Genomic DNA, 16,328 nt, shown 5'->3' with positions numbered 1-16,328 from the left:
ATACCAATAATCCCAAGCAAACTTGTCACCAAACTCCGAGACCTAGGACTCAACATCTCCCTCTGTAACTGGATCCTTGACTTCCTACCCAACAGACTGCAATCAGTGAGGCTAGGCAGCAATACCTCCGGCTCGATTATTCTCAACACTGGTGCCCCACAAGGCTGCATCCTCAGCCCTCTACTCTACTCCCTATACACTTATGACTGTGTGGCCAGGTTCTGCTCTAACTCCATCTACAAGTTTGCAGATGATACCACCATTGTAGGCCATATCTCAAACAGCGATGAGTCAGAGTACAGGAAGGAGATAGAGAGCTTAGTGGAATGGTGTCATGACAACAACCTTTCCCTCAATGTCAACAAAACAAAAGAGCTGGTCATTGACTTCAGGAAAGGGGGCAGTGTACATGCACTTGTCTATGTCAATGGTGCTGAGGTCAAGAGGGTTGAGAGCTTCAAGATCCTGAGAGTGAACATCACCAACAGCCTGTCCTGGTCAAATCACGTAGGTGCCATGGCCAAGAAAGCTCACCAGTGCCTCTACTTCCTCAGGAGGCTAAAGAAATTTGGTTTGTCCCCTTTGAATCTCACCAACTTTTATCAACGCACCATAGAAAGCATCCTATCTGGATGCATCACAGCTTGGTACGGCGACTGCTCTGCCCAGAACCGCGAGAAACTGCAGAGTTGTGGACACATCCCAGCGCATCACGGACACCAGCCTCCCCTCCTTGGACCCTGTCTTTACCTCTAGCTGTCTTGGTGAAGCAGTCAGCATAATCAAAGACCCCACCCACCCAGGTCATTCTCTCTTCTCTCCTCTTCCATCAGGTAGAAGATACAGGAGCCTGAGGGAACGTACCACCAGACTTAAGGGCAGCTTCTACCCCACTGTGATAAAACTATTGAACAGTTCCCTTATATGATGAGATGGACTATGACCTCATGATCTACCTTGTTGTGACCTTGCACCTTATTGCGCTGCACTTTCGCTGTAGCTGTTATTGTTTTTACCTGTACTACATCAATGCACTCTGTACTAACTCAATGTAACTGCACTGTGTAATGAATTGAACTGTACGATCAGTATGCAAGACAAGTTTTTCACTGTACCTCGGTACGAGTGACAATAATAAACCAATACCAATACCAAACTCCACATAATAGCACTTGAGATCAGTATCAAATCCAGGCAGCGCTATTCTAGTCCTGTGCCACCCCATGTTGCAGGTAGTTTGGTGTCATATACAGTGGCATGCAAACGTTTGGGCACCCCTGGTCAAAATTTCTGTTACTGTGAATAGCTAAGCGAGTAAAAGATGACCTGATTTCCAAAAGGCATAAAGTTAAAGATCATATATTTATTTAATATTTTAAGCAAGATTACTTTTTTATTTCCATCTTTTACAGTTTCAAAATAACAAAAAAGGAAAAGGGCCTGAAGCAAAAGTTTGGGCACCCTGCATGGTCAGTACTTAGTAACAGCCCCTTTGGCAAGTATCACAGCTTGTAAAGGCTTTCTGTAGCCAAAGAGTCTTTCAATTCTTGTTTGGGGTATTTTTGCCCATTCTTCCTTGCAAAAGGCTTCTAGTTCTGTGAGATTCTTGGGCAGTCTTGCATGCACTGCTCTTTTGAGGTCTATCCACTGATTTTTGATGATGTTTAGGTCGGGGGGCTGTGAGGGCCATAGCAAAACCTTCAGCTTGTGCCTCTTGAGGTAGTCCATTATGGATTTTGAGGTGTGTTTAGGATCGTTACCCTGTTATAGAAGCCATCCTCTTTTCACCTTCAGCTTTTTTTTTACAGATGGTGTGATGTTTGCTTCCAGAATTTGCTGGTACTTAATTGAATTCATTCTTCTCTCTGCCAGTGAAATGTTCCCCATGCCACTGGCTGCAACACAAGCCCAAAGCATGATCAATCCACCCCTGTGCTTAACAGTTGGAGAGGTGTTCTTTTCATGGAACTCTGCACCCTTTTTTCTCCAAACATACCTTTGCTCATTGTGGCCAAAACGTTCTACCTTAACTTCATTAGTCCACAGGACTTGTTTCCAAAATGCATCAGGCTTGTTTAGATGTTCCTTTGCAAACTTCTGATATTGAATTTTGTGGTGAGGACGTAGGAAAGTTTGGAGAAAAAAGGGTGCAGAATACTTTAAGTTTTTATGGTCACCATTACTGAGACCACCTTATTCCAATCTATTTAATTAACAATTCAACTTCTTGACTCCCATGGTGGGTTTTGCACTCTTTACATCTAATTGTTTGTTAGAGCCTCTGGATTACTAGTCCAGTAGAATAATTACAATGCTACCTTTCCTGACACCTCCCCTAGATCCCTTGTTTCCCAAATGTTTTAAGTTGTGCTGCTGGAATATAAGATAACAAAATTAAATGGTTCAAAATGTATGCCTATTTCCCATCCTGTAATGCCATGAAAGATCAACAGGTATACGGTAGATACGTGGTGTCTGCTTGAAAGTGGGAAGGCGAAAGGCAGAGTGGGACTGCTGGAAAGGGGTGGAATGAGATGAGAAATCCGTGACTTGTGGCATTGTAGATGAGAGAGTAATGTGGGTGGCATTTGAGTTTGGTATAAGGAAGTGGAATAAATCTCTGGTCAAAGGGGGGGGAAAGAGTATGTGGCACTGAGATTGGCAGTCGGGGTTTGTGACTAAATGTAGGAGTTGTAGAAATAACTTAATGTGTGGCAGAAGGCAAAGTTGGCGATACACCTTTTATCCCACTTACCATTAAGGATGAAGAATACCTTGGATTTTGCAATTTAAAGGAACTTTTGATCTTCCTATCCCCAGATGATCCTCTGTTTTCAGACTACCTCTGCTCTAGATTACTCAGTCATGTCACAGGTGGGTTCTTGCAAGCTGGTAAGCTCCCTTGCCCCCCCAGCCACCCCATGCACCCCATGGTAATAAGCTTATGGATTTTGAGGGTGTGGGACTAACTGGATTTGTCTTTGAGGAGCTGACATAGCATTGAATGGTCAAATGGTCTTCCTCTGTGATATACAGTTGAATGATTGTGCTGGTTTGGGAACTGGTGTCAAGTCTTTTAACCTTGGTGGGGGAACAAAATACTTGCATTTTTAGAGACCCTTTCATGAACAAAATATTGCAAAGTGCTTCACAGCCTGTGAAATACTATTTAACTGTTGTCTCTGTTTTAATGTAGGAACTGTAACTGTGCGATAATGATCAGATAATGTATTTTTTGTATGTCTGTGAGGAATCAAAATTGCCAAGAAAATCTGGTTTTATGTTGATCGCAATCCTCCAAGGTGAAGTGACTCTGGCGCAACTCTGATGCTTGTCTGAATTTATAATCTGTTTAATTAAGTGGGACAAATGGGGCATGTTCTTCAGAGATATTTGACTAAGGGGTATCTGAGAATGTTTCAGGTATGACCTCCATCGGGAAAGAAAGACTTCTTCCGTTGAACTAAAGGATATTCTGTTTTTATTACATGGGGACAGGAGAGTGCTTTACACAGATGCCTTTATCACCCTTTTAAGATGCAGGCAAAATTTGTGTCCCATTTTGGTTGTTGTACCTGATTTCCTGATTTTGCCTCTCAGATGATTTTCTGTACGACCTGTACTTGTGTATGACTCTGCCAGGATCAAATGCAGAAATGTGCAAATTGTTACAGGAAGTTTAATCTTCGCCAATAAATTCAGACCAGTTGCATGATCCTACCACATCTCAAAAGTAACACCTTGACTGTAAAGTGTTGCCACAGTTGTAATTAGGAAAACTAGAAGTTCATTGGAAGCTTCAGTAAACAGCAACATGTTGACTAGGTAATCTGTTTTAGTGGAGTTGGTTGAGGGATAAATCTTATTAGGATACCTGGGATAACATCTTTGTTTATCTCTGAAATAGTGCCTTGTTATCCCTTTGGTACAGAGTAATGCTTATTCCTTTGATACAGTTTGAAATGTCATATTACATCCATTTATAAAAGGTTTAATATCTCATCTGAAAGACACCACTTTAGTATCTCTGCAGAAAGCCAGCCTAGATTATGTGTTCAAGTCACTGGACGGGGGCTTTGAAGCAAGAACCTTCCGGCTCAGAACTCAAGATGCTGTTGATTTATTGATACTAATGGTGGTATTGCAGACAAGCAGGCAATAAGAAAGTGCAGTGCACAGGTGAGCTGGATGGTCTTTTAAAAAAAAATACCTTGTTGCACCTGGTTGACATTTGGCAACCTAACAGGATCAGTTAAAGTTCGTATATTTAAACTAATCCAGGTGAGAAAGCAGAATCCACTGTTAAACCTTTTGTGACTCTCCTGTTTATTTTTAATTACCTGCTTCCATTCTTATGTATTGAATTGTAGGTGGAGAATCACTTGGCTACTTTTCCCACTCCTGCAATCATTCCAGTTTAAATATTTGGTCACCTGTTTTTCACAAAAATGTTGCTGAAAATTAGAGCATCTGTCTCCCTATATACAATAGTGATATAGCTTCACATCTCTTGACCCCCTTATTGTCTCTAAATTGTCAGGCAGCTTATGTCACTTGTCAGATTGCTTGTCTGACATCCAGTGATATTTTTAATTTGAGCATGGCTTTTCAACATGCATGTGCACCCAAGAAAATTAGTGCAATTTGAAGAGGTTTCTTAAAATTTGCAGTTTATTGCAAGTTAGTGGCAGGGTCTGATTCAATAAATTAAATCTGAACCAGCAGGAAAGATTGCAAGAATTAAGAATGCAAGTGGTTTTGCCTGTAACTCAACTGGGTTTAAAACTCTCAGAACTTTTGCACTAGAATCAAGACATTAGACCATTGGGGACACTATCCTTGTGGGTTTAAGAATATGCATTTATGGATGTTAATTTTCTAATATAAATCATCCTGATGCTTAAAAGATGCATGCATTCAAAGATACAAAAATGTACATGTTTAGCCACAATGAGATGGTTTTAAAAAAACCTCATGAAACTTTCATAAAGCAGCAGAAATATAATGACCTTATTATGTTTAAGGCTTATGCATATATATAGTTTAAATTCAAGATATTTTGAGGGCAGATTGTATTGTGCTAATAATCAATAAAGGATCAGAAATGTGAATGTAATGGAACTCAGACGTGTTAAGTTTCTTTGAGCTTTTGTACAAAAACAGGCATTAATCTGTACAGTTTTCTTTGTTTTGGTGTAACTTTTGAGGAAATTCCTCCCCTGCATATTTAGCCATTTCGAAGGAATCTTTCAAAAGCATCAAAGAACCCTGAAGTGTGAATCATCAGTAATTTTAAACAGCAGGTGCAGAGGCAATGCTGAACCTGTACTTCATTACAACAGAAAAACTACAGGGGGAGACATAACCTAGAGGAACAACAGAAATTAAAAAAATAAAATTAATTTTGAACATTACCATAACTTGCAGCACAATCATCTTCAATAAAGTATTCAGGATGGTGTGGATTGGAAGAGCTGGACAGAAGTTTGTTTGTTATCATCTCCTGATGACATTACCTGCAATTGCACAGACACACAGCCACTCTTAGTTTTCCATTATTATAAGCTCTCGCATTTGTTGAGAAACATACTGTAACAGTAACTGCCATGCCTAATGTGGGTGTGGATTATTTTGGAAAATGGACATATTATCATTCAATCATTTTATTTAAATGATCCAGATTTGAAATAAAATGATTGAATGATTATGTCAGCGCATTGATTTTGAAATATTTGCTGTATCCTTTGTGACAAAGTTGTTTTCACATCATAATGTACTTCAAGTAAATATAGTATCTTACAGAAAGCATTCTATTGTTATCCCTGTTTCATTTCCTTAGTCAAATCTATGCCTTCTGGTGGTTAGAATCTCAACTAAATATTTGTGATTGAGTCTTTTCTGGGGAAGAGTGATATTTCCAACAGAATAATTAATTCCCCTGAGTAAGGCATTTGTATCAAAGGCCTGTAATCAATAAATAATCATCAGTGCCACTGAAAAGACTCTTTCATGTCCACAGGAGTTGTATCATGCTTGGTGTAGGGTCTCTGAAAGAGAGAAGGACATGGTTCTGCTTTGATTCGGGGATAGTTATGGTTTCATTGCCACCTAAATTTCTTTATCCGTCATTATCCTTCCTTCAGGCTGCTCTCATTGATAAACAAATAGCGAGAGTGACTGGGGAGCGGGTTTAGCCATTTCTGAGACAACGTAGCAACCTTTATCACTGTATTGGATCACTGTAGACCATGTTTTATCAATTCATATGGTAAATGGATCCCTGTGCATGTGAAGGGAAGGGTTATCATCTTGATGATATGTAACAAAATCATGGAAACAAATGCAAAGAGCATGATTCCAATTTTGATCCACCTACCCTGGGGAAAAGACTGTTACCATCACCTTACCCATGCCTCTCAATTTTCTACATTCTCTTACATTCCAAGGAATAAAGACTAAGCCTGGCCAACCTCTCCCTATAACTCAGACCCTCTAGTCCTGGCAACGTCCTTAAGCCTTTTCTTCACTCTTTCCAGTTTAGCCACGTCTTTCCTATAACAGGGTGACCAAAACTGTACACAGTACTCCAAGTGCAGCCTCACCAATAACTTGTAAAACTGCAATATAATGTCCCAACTCCTATACTCAGTGCCCTGACTGATGAAGGCCAGTGTGCTTAATGCCTTTTTCACCACCCTGTCTACCTGTGATGCCATTTTCAATGAATTATGCTCATGTACTCCTACAGCCCTCTGTTCCATTCCACTCCCTAGTGCCCTACAATTCATAGTACAAGTCCTTCCCTGGTTTGACTTTCCAAATTGCATCATCTCACACTTGTCTGTATTGAAATCCATTTGCCACTCCTTGGCCAACTTCCCTAACTGATCAAGATCCCCCTGTAATCTACAATAACCTTCTTCACTATCAGCAACACCTCCTAATTTCGTGTCATCTGCAAACTTACTGATCAAGCCTTGTGCATTCGCATCCAAATCTTTTATATAAATAACGTATAACAAGGGTCTGAACAATGACCCCTGCAGCACACTACTGGTCACTGGCCTCCGTTCTGAGAAACAACCTTCAACCTCTGCTTCCTACCTCGGAGCCAATTTTGAATCCACCTAACTAGCTCTCCCTGGATTCCATGGGACCTAACCTTTCGGACCAGCCTACCATGCAGGACCTTGTCAAAAAGCCTTGCTAAAGTCCAAATGGACAACATCCATTGCCCTGCCCTCATCTACCTTTTGGTTAACTCATCAAAAAAAACTCTAAAAGACTCTTCAAACACGACTTCCCACATGCCAAGCCATACTGACTCCTACTAATCAGACTCTGTCTATTCCAAATGCTGGTAGATCCTGTCCCTCAGAATTCCCTCCAGTAACTTAGAACAGAGAACAGAACAACACAGTATGGGCCCTTTGGCCCACGATATTGTGCCAAACTATACGAACACCTCCTCCATGATTAATCTAACCCTTCCCTCCTGCACACCCCATATCCCTCCATTTTTCCTACTTCCATGTGCCTAAGGAGCCTTTTAAAGGTCCCCATTGTATCAGCCTCTACAACCACCCCCCCCGGCAATGTGTTCCAGGTAGCCATCACTCTCTGTGTAAAGAACCTGCCTCTGAAATCTCCGCTGAACATCCTTCCTGTGACCTTAAAACAGAAATCCTCTGGTATTAGATATAACCACCCTGTGGAAAAGGTGCTGGCTGTCCACTCTATCTATGCCCCTCAAAACCTCCTACATCTCTGTCAAGTTGCCTCTCATCCGCGATGCACCGAAGAGAAAAGCCCTAGCTCGCTTAACCTTTCCTCATGAGACGGATGTCAGGCTGACCGGCCTGTGGTTCCTTGGCTTGTCCTTGCTACCCTTAAACAACAGAACAACATTAGCCATCTTCCAGTCTTTGGGAACTTCGTCAGTGGCTAACAATAAAGCAAATATCTTCGCAAGGGCCTCTGTAATTTTTTCTCTAGCCTCCCACGAAGTCTGAGGATGTATTCGGTCAGGCCCTGGGGACTTATCCACCTTCATGCACTGTAAGGCTGCAAGTACTTCCTGGTAATATGAATGTTCTCGAAAACATCTCCACTTGTTTCCCTTATCTCATGAGCAACCATGATTTTCTCCTCAGTGAACGCTGAGGAGAAATATTCATTAAAAATCCCATCCTGTGGCTCGAGACGTAGATGGCCCTGCTGATCTCTAAGGGGACTTATTCTCTTCCTAGCCACCCTTTTACTCTTAAAATATAGCTATATAACCTCTTGGGATTTTCCTTTAACCTTGCCTGCCCGATCCATCTCATACCCTCTCTTTGCCCCCCTGATTTCCCTTTTAAGTGTATTCTTAATCTTTTTATAGTCATCAATAGATTTCCTTGTCTCTGACCTCCTAAATCCAATGTATGCTTCCTTCTTTTTCTTGACCAGAGCCTCAATATCTCTCGTCAGCCAGAGTTCCCTAAGCTTACCAGGTTTACCCTTCACCCTAATAGGAACATGCTGCCACTGGACTCTTGATCTCACACTCTTTTAAAAACCTCTCCCTTGCCATTTGTTCCTTTCTCTTCAAACAGGCTCACCCAATTGATTTCTGCTAGATCCTGTCTAATTCTCCCACATGTTCTACACTGAGTTCTACCCACATGACCTCACTAGACGATCCCCCAAGAATGTCATCTCTAAACACTGCTGTTATATCCTCCCTTATCAAAAAGGCAACACCCCGTCCTCGCTCTTCCTGTACCTCTGTCATGCCTGTAGCATCTTTATCCTAAAATAATGTTAAAATATACTTGGCTTCAGCTTTATAATGGTAACTAGACTAGAATCTCAGTGCAGTATTTTGGTCTGCAGATGTTTTCCACTTAAGTAGTGATGTAGAAAAGGTTTTTGAACAACTGAAACAAACATGAACTTCACATACACTGAAACTTTGTTTAAATTATCGAAAAGCTCATTTTTAAAATCAGAACATTTACTAAAGTGGGAACAAATATTCAGCAAGGCATTAACTGCAAATTATTGCTTATTAAACCTGGAATAACAGCATGAGTCATTTTTGAAGGAATATTACTGTTTTTCAAGGTCATGAAGCACAGAAGCACAATCAAATTTTAGTGTGTGTAGGCAGAACGAAAAGGTTACAAATAAAATAATTGCTCTCACATGTAAAATGGAAAATTTGGCTCAGAATCTGCTGGAATGCGTCATCTCAAACTCTTCCCCTTTTTGTTAGGCCTTTCTCCTTGTCCTTTAGTTTAAAATTTTTGTGTTGCAGATTGCTGGAAGGGAAGCAGTTAACAGGCAGAAAAGGTAAACAGTATGTATGGAACCTTGGTGAATGATAGAAGAAATAGAATATCTCGTTAACTGCAGTGATTTAAGAATAGAGAAAGGAGAAGCAATGACTGAAAAAGAAATGGGACGATTAGAGCTAATTTTGGGTTCTGAGAGAGGAAAAATGACTGGATTGAGAATTTCCATCTCTCTCAATTTAACTTAAGTTTCACTAGTTCCTCTTTCTGGATTGCAGGGGTTAAATGATGCTTTTCATGGTACTCTGAAATAGATGGAATGGTTGATAGTGAGCTTCTGTTTTTACAAAGCTAATGAAAGGAAATCATCTGTTTATTTCATAAATCAACAAAGAGAGTTGTGTTAAAGATACATAGTGTTATTTTCCCAGAAAATTCTGGGATAACATATTAAAACTTTTATCCTAAAGGCAAGGACTCGTGCTGGGTAACGTTTACAGATATTCAGGCCCATTGCCAAAGGAGTATTTCTACCTGCATGAGTTTAAACAGTGTGTGTCAGAGGGGTTTTCAATCATGGGGAATCGTAAGGCAATTTATTTCTTTCCTAGATACGTAATATTCTGCATTAGGAACCAGCAAAGGGAATGTGGCTAAATTTTGCCTTTCCCACTCTCTGTCAGAGAGGAATGTGAAAGCCAATTCTAAACCCTTGTTCCTCCTTTGACTGAGATTTAGGAGTTCTCTCAGGACCAGGAATTGAACTTGTGATCTGCATAGCTTAGCACTGTAGGGCACAAAGCTTTTTACTCACCAGATCATTACCCATGAACATTTTTTATACTATTATATTACATTTTTTATTATTATCCTTGGGTGCAGTTTTGTTGAAGCATTTCTGTAGGTGAACCTTGTGTTGCACTGTGGATTACTGAGGGCCAGAGCTACTTGACTAAATCCCAATGCAGTGACCTGATTTCATTTTGTGAAGCTGCTAATGGAAATTAAAGTAGCTTGCTTTCTCTTTTTAAGGAGGCAGAAAAAACTGAGCAACATAAAACTCCTGCTGTGGGGGGGATGACATGATTAAATGGACCTTGGGGGGAAAAAAGTCCAGAGAAACATTGAGAGTTTTCTGAGTGATATGGGTGCTGGGAGGTAGTTCATCTGTGATTCGTATGGTAAAGTATAATCAGTTGTTGATGTTGGCAGGTTGATGATCTTGAAGTTTATTGTTTTTTAACCACTCAATTTAGACTCCACCATGAAGTTATTCACAGCTATTGATTGTTCTATATTTAACAGCTCAGTGGTTTTCAAATTTTGCATTTTGTACTGCTTTGCACTTGGTGCTGAAGTAGAAATATCTGCATTTCATCACGGATGAGCGCAGCAGGTAGTGCTGCGTTGCTGGAAAAACGGAGAATGCTTTTTGATAGAGCTAACAGTCCGCACAGAAGGAAAAAATCTGGTGGTTCATGTTCATTACTTTTTATTAAAAGCCAAATATATGTTCCAAGGGACATAAATTATGTTTTACCTTTGGGATTGGCCTTGCCTTGTGGTAGATGAAATGGAGAGTTATCAAGTCAGCCTACTGGTACACCATAAATCTAATTCTACAGCATCTTGACCCTGAACCACTATAACATATTGGCAGCAAAATTGATAGCAGCATGCTCATTCTGTTTAATGTCCTCATGCATTTTTGAGAATTGATCCATTATTTGCATCAACCTTTCTTCTATGTTGCCCAAGTGTTGTACCTATGGGTTTCTTTCGGTATTTCTGTAAGTGTCGTCATTCAGACCAGAGAGAGCTAACAAAAGAACATACTTTATTGAAGACAGCCATTCTTATGGTAAGCAACAATATCTAGTATGACAATGTCAAGGTTATCTGACATAATACACTTTGTTCTTAAAGATGCATTCACACTGCATGTTGCACTGAGCCTTGGGTAACTTGGAATTGGCTTTAAGATACCTGCCAATGGTGTACAGCACTTGTTCATAGGTTTCCATTCTTGATTTTTTTTTCGGTATTCTTGAACCTTTAGTATCCACAATCAGTGGTCTAGTTGTGAGGAGTTCATCTTTTGGCATCCTGCCTGCATTATTTACTTGACTGAAAAGTTGCCTGCATAAAATTATCTTTCAGCCTACTCGGATGATGGAGTCATTACAGTGATAGTTCTTTCTTACTGAGAACATAGGTTACTTAAAGGTACAAGGGGGTAACTAGCAGCTCCAGTGACTTGAATTCAATCCTGACCTGTGGAGTTCTTTCCCCCAAGTGTGTAGGTGACAGTTAGATAGAGAGAATAAAAAATGGGATTAGTGTAACCGGTGTTTTATGACATGAACTTGCTCGGTGGAGGGGCATGTTTCTATAACCCTGTTTGTCCATGACCCCTTGCCACTAAAAAGGCCAAGATAAGCAAAGGCATTTTATTGCAATTGCCCAATTATGTTGTCCAATGAAGCAGGATCCACTTTAACTTATTTCATTCTCTACTTCTTTGGTTCAAAGCTTGCAAAGCATGACAATGTGAATCATTTATTTCTGTGGATTGGTTCACCATATGGATGGCATCTTATTCTGTTGACAGAATGCATTTGCGAAATGGATACTTCACAACAGAAAATAAGAGTGCTGCACTTCTAATCCAGCTATTTCTTAAATAGTAATCTTTCCTTCAACACTGAAAGATTTAGATTCCATCTCTGCTCTTGCTCATTCTGGGATCCTGGACCGTACCAATTCATGCAGGAGAGAGGAATTTCTAGAGCGAGAAAATAGACTGCTAGAGAAACTCAGCAGGTCGAGCAGCATCTATGCTGTAGAGGCAACGTGATAGTCAATGTTTCGGGTCGTAACCCTTCATGAGGTCCTGCTGAGTTCCTTCAGCAATCTTTTTGTTGCTCCACATTCCAGCATCTGCAGTGTCTTGTGTCTCCAGAGAGGAATTTCAGTCTGGTGTTCGGATGTGTATTTAACATTCAACTCCCCTCCTACATGGTCCTGAGACCTGGAGTACCTACAGCAGTCATTCAAAGGCATTGGAAAAATATCACTCACAATATCTCTGCAAAATACTCCAAATTCCATGGAAGGATAAACAAACTAGCCTCTGTGTCCTCTTCCGAGCCAATATCCCAGCACTGAATCCCTAGTTATTCTTGGCCATCTACACTGGGCTGGCCAAGCCCATCTAAGGTAGACAATTTAGCCGAAGGCCTGTTTTGGGAGGAGATCACCAGGTAGACAGAGAAAAAGATTGAAGATTGTACTCATTGCTTCTCTGACTCCTGGGAACCTCTGTCCTACTTAAAGTGGAGAAGGAGCAGTTGAGATGGGATTGAGAATCTCGAGACCAAGCATCAGAAACGCATAGAAACTCTGTTTAAGTGACAGAAGGAGCACATCATCTCACAAACTACCCATCGAAGAGTCTCCTTCAGGATCTTCTGCCCTATCTGTGGAAGAATGCACGATTTTTACATTGGCAACCTCAGAACATATAAAACTGGAGTGGGTGCAAGTTCCCTTTGATCCCGAGGAACTGCCTACGAAGAAGGAGATTTGTCCTTTAACCAAGGTCGTGGTCACCTTGGACAGTTATCACTTTGCACAGCTGGTTCCCATATACAGCACACTTCGAGTGTCCTGGTCCCAAAACTAGACTATTTCAAAAGTACTTAATTGGCTTTAAGCACTTTGGAACATTATGAGACCACAAGACGTCCTGTAAAAATTCTTTTATTCCTCTTCTTTAAAATTTTTTCCTTTCTCTACAATACTTCTGCCTTTTTTGCGATTACTGGATTAGTTGACATAATGGCAGCTTTCAGCAAGGCTACATGTGACAAGAAAACTTGCCAAGTATGTATTTCCAGGGCTTTTCAGCGTTTTGGAGATTTTAATATTAACCCAGGTCTCTTGTGTTGCCTGTAGTTAAATGTTCAATACCAATATAGCTCTTCTGATTTTATTTATGGTAAAATTGCATTTTACGCCTGGTATTGATCAAAACCTGGACAATTAGGGGCATCAGTCAAGGAGTAGATGTTAGAGTGGTTGTTGAGGGAGAATGAGATGGTTAGAGTGAGTGACTTCCCTGAATTTGTTGTGACCCATCTTTTGCTCTGTTCTTTTTATGGCTGGTAATTATGTAACAGTAATATAATAAAGGTAAAAAAAGCTTGACAGTGTTTTAGGCTGAGTTAAGGTTGTCACTTAAGAATACATTGCCATGAAATTAAGACTTCAGTTTAATGCTTTACTGATTTTTAAGATTCTTAAGCTTTTTAAGGTCTGTTTATCATGTTTTTCCCAATATATCAGTGTCAGCTCATGTTATAAGATCCAGAATATGTGACCAAAAAGCCCCTTTATCTAACTGAATGTAAAACATTTAATGTCTGCTTAGCTTCCCCTCTCTGCCTTTCACATTTCTGTCCAATTATATTGGAACAACCCAACACTTATGGAATCCTGTGACAATGCACCACTGGGTACTGCCAATGTGAGTTCGCTCTTTGCTTATTCTGTTTGACATAAAATATTTTGGGCGTGAAGTGTTCTGTACAGCTGGTTATTGCTTTACAGAACTCAACCACACTAACTAAAATGGAACTTCATTTTTTTTTTGCCTATTTCTTTTCACTAGTATGTGAACTTCTGTTAACAGCTTCCATAATTAAAAATACATCCTATGTGTATTTTAAATGGATATGCACTATGTGTTTAATACACAAAGTAGAGCAGGAATTAATAATTTAAAAGGTTAAGGGTGTAATATACAGTAATTCTTCAATTTATAAACATTTGATTTAAAAATTTTTTGCTGCAATGCCATTGACTGTTTCAGGTATACATATATTTACAAAGGTATTTTTCATTAGAGCAAATAATGCGCCACTCTCCATGCACTGGAATGCACTGCACCAAAATGCTGTAATGCATTTCACCCAATCTTCCTAACTTACAAAATTTTGCTTCCAGAATTTACCCTTTGGTAAAGTGAGGAATTGCTGTAGTTTGGATAGACTTGCTCTCTGAAGTGATATGGATTGTACTGATGGTGCTGAGCTTGCTTCAAGCAATGTGTTTGTACATAAAGCCACACGGGAGCTCTGTATGAAATGCTTGAATACATTGGATCATTTCAATGTATCTTCTTGCCATTTCATGGCCCTATCAAACTCTTGTAATAGTCAGTTGGAATTTTCCCCTCTTCTAAAAAATTTTAATGACTTTGTTTGAGATGGCAGAGTAAATGTGCTTATTTATGTTTCATGACCAACAGATCAATTATAATTCCAATCAGATCTATTTATGTTTCATTATATCTTGTTATATTTTAGACTTCTTATTCCATTCCTATCTTTCCTTTATTTTCTTCCTTCTGACTAATATTTTAACTTGTGATTTCACAGTAAGTGTTTATAACAATCATTAGACTACAATTAAGCAGAATCAACATAGTGTAACTGGCACGGTGGATAAAAGGGAAGCCAGTGAATGTACTGGATTTGGAGATCCAACAAACATTCACACAAAAGGTTTCTGCACAAGAGCCCAAGATTGATAATATTTTAACATGAATAGTGGATTGGGTAACCATCAAAAAGACAGACTTCTCATAAATCTGTATTATTTAAGATGGGAAGCTTTCACTAATGGGGTACCGTACTGGTAACTGCTGCAGCCTCAATGACATAAATTAATGATTCAAATGAAAGTACAGAGTATATTGTAGCCAATCCTGTCGTTTGAAAGGTAAGTTTTGAAAGCATGTTGTGAGATAAACACCATGTTCAGAGGGATGTAGAAAAGTTAAGCAGGTGGGCAAACGTTTGCCAGATGGAGTTTGATTGAGATAGTCCATATTGGTAGAAAGAGAATATTGTTGAAATAGAGACGGACTACAGAATGTGACTGTGCAGAGGAATTTGTAAGTCCCAGAAAGAAAAATGCAATGATAGCCTTCATTGCAAGAGGAAGGAGGACAAACATAGGGAAGTCTTGTTACAACTGTGTGGGGCTCAGGTGAGACTACACCTGGAGTACTCTACAGCTGGGTCTTGGATCTGAAATATTAATTCTGTTTCTCTTCCCACAGATGCCGCCTGATCTGCTGAGTGTTTCCATCATTTTCTCTTTCTATTTCAGATTTCCAGCATCTGCAGATTTTTTTTCTTTATTTTTACTCCACAGTTTTGTCTTCCCCAGTTAAGGAGGGATGTACTAACAGTGGAGGAAGCTCAGAGAAGGCTCACTAGGTTGATTCTTAGAAAGAGGGCGTTATTCTATCAGGAATAATTAAACCATATGGGCCTATACTCAGTTTAGAAGAATGACTGGTGTTTCTTTGAAACACTATGTTGAGGGGGCTTGACCGGGTGGATGCTGTGATGGTGTTTCCTCTCATGGGTGTATCTAGAAATAGGGGCGTATGTCCAGAATAATGGATCACCTATAAACAGGCTGCTGAGGTCTGTGAGGCTTTGCTGTGCTGTACTCCAGAAAGCAATGGAGCCTGTCATTAAGTTTGTTCAAGAATCAAGGTTTATGGGGATCAATGAACATGGGATTGAGGCTAAGATCAGATCAAAACTGTAGAGTGCCCCAGGTATGGAAACATCTAAATCCTCTGCAGTTGTAACAAGATTTTCTTATTTTTGTGCTCCTTCCCCTTATCTTATTAAATGGTCAAGGAGGCTCTAATGCCATTTAACCTAGTCCTGCTCCTATTTCATATGCTATTTGCCAATCTGTAACCATCTAAAGAAGTACAAAAGAAGACTATTTGGTCCACTGTGGCTTTGCTAGCCCTTTGAACGGTCGTTCAATTAATCTCTTCCCCATTCTCTTTCCTCATGTCCCTGCAGACTTTTCTTCGTATCTATCCCATTGCCCCCAATACTCTTTCAGCCATTGCCTTCCAGATCATCATAACTAGCAGGATTTTATATAAATTCTCATTATCTCCCCTCTTTGTTCTTTTCTAATTATCTTAAATGCGAATTCTGGTTTTGAACCTGC

The 16,328-nt window shown here is 39.9% G+C and overlaps 1 protein-coding gene across 2 annotated transcripts in view; it reads left to right on the top strand.

Annotated features, from left to right (window-relative positions):
- LOC127574088 (cytochrome c oxidase assembly protein COX16 homolog, mitochondrial) overlaps positions 1-16,328 on the top strand; it is a 55,534-nt gene that overhangs the window by 5,345 nt on the left and 33,861 nt on the right. The gene's annotated exons all lie outside the window — the stretch shown is intronic.

This window comes from Pristis pectinata, chromosome 1 (genome assembly GCF_009764475.1).
Source record: "Pristis pectinata isolate sPriPec2 chromosome 1, sPriPec2.1.pri, whole genome shotgun sequence".
Lineage (NCBI taxonomy): Eukaryota > Metazoa > Chordata > Chondrichthyes > Rhinopristiformes > Pristidae > Pristis > Pristis pectinata.
The sequence above is the reverse complement of the archived record's forward strand: the minus strand, read 5'-3'. Positions and strand labels throughout refer to the sequence as shown.